Consider the following 1,439-nt stretch of genomic DNA (forward strand, 5'->3'; position numbering starts at 1 on the left):
TGAGACCTAAATCCTGAACATCATGGCATGGAGTGCATCCCAGTTCCAGTTTTCCATGTCTGGCATATAACCATTCATTTTAGCTTTTAAACTGGTTCTATTTATCCTGTGTCCAGAGGGATAATCAGTAGCCCAGTAGGTTATTTTGTAGAAAGTCTCATCAACATCAATATTTCCACTAAATAAGAGGCAAAAAACAAAATTGTTTGATAAAGGAAAAGCCAGACTCTGAGCCCGACAGCACCAAACTATTTTTTTATATTAGACAATTTAATTTCACATAATTATCGCGGTAGAAGCCATTTGTTTGTTAAATACTTAAAGAAACGTATTTGCCGTGTTTGATGTTTGTTGTGATTGACATATAGTCACACAGAACGAGGTAATTATTCTCGTTCTGTGTGACTACAAAGTTTGTAGTTTATTGAATGTTTAGAAACTACAGCGGCTGTGATTCGCCAAGACAAAGTAAAACAACGTGAACAGGTGATCAACTCTAAACCACTCGCACATTTTTACTCTTGTCTCTCTGTCATTTAAGCACAGCCGTTACCATGGCAACCTCCTGAGCTCCACAAGCCGACCAGAGATTATGTTAAAAACATAACATTCAGTCCGTTACGATATCAGGTTTTCAGGATTGATATTTATTATGCGATTATTAATAAGCGGTCCCTGAACACAGCGGTGGTTGATTAGTTAATTTTAAACTCCTGCTCTACTCGTTATTTTGATCATGGAACCAAAACGCACAGAATTGCGCAACACCTTGTTGAAACAATAATCACTGAGATTATTATTGTTGTTGAATCATTAATTTGAACACGTTTTGTTGATCTTTTTATTGTTGTTCTTTAATAAAGTTATTAACGTTTTTGATAAAGAGTCGGAGGAGGACCTGCTGCTCTCAGCGTCCTGGCTGCGTTCAGTTTGTAAAATAAAAAAAAATAATAATAATAAATAAATAAATAATTTTTTTTTTTAAAAGCAGACACATTAATGCAATATATTATGTAAGGCTACGTGAAAAAAATAGCAGAAATATCAAGACCAGTATAGCGTATAAAGGGATCCCAAATATTATTAAACATATCTTTATTGTGTAGTTTACTAGTTAAAAAGTCCAAAGACACATATTCAAGGACAGTCCGTTGTCATTGTGTTATGGATGGAACCCTTTCTGTTATCCAGTTCAAGAGGACACACGATCGAAGTTTTGCAGCCCTGGTCTAGTAAAGCACAAAGAGTTCAGAGACCATATGAAATGGGAAAAAATTATTAACTGATTAAGTCTGTTTTAGATTGTTCTTGAAAAACGAATCAGTCGCGGCTGCACAGTGAACCCACTGATTCTTTACAGCAGACAGCCGCTCCTCTCTTGCAGGTAATGTGTACCCCTGCTAAATCTTTTAGTTTCAAATCTTACTTTCACCCCTATA

Source organism: Poecilia reticulata, linkage group LG11 (assembly GCF_000633615.1).
Source record: "Poecilia reticulata strain Guanapo linkage group LG11, Guppy_female_1.0+MT, whole genome shotgun sequence".
In the NCBI taxonomy this organism is placed as follows: domain Eukaryota; kingdom Metazoa; phylum Chordata; class Actinopteri; order Cyprinodontiformes; family Poeciliidae; genus Poecilia; species Poecilia reticulata.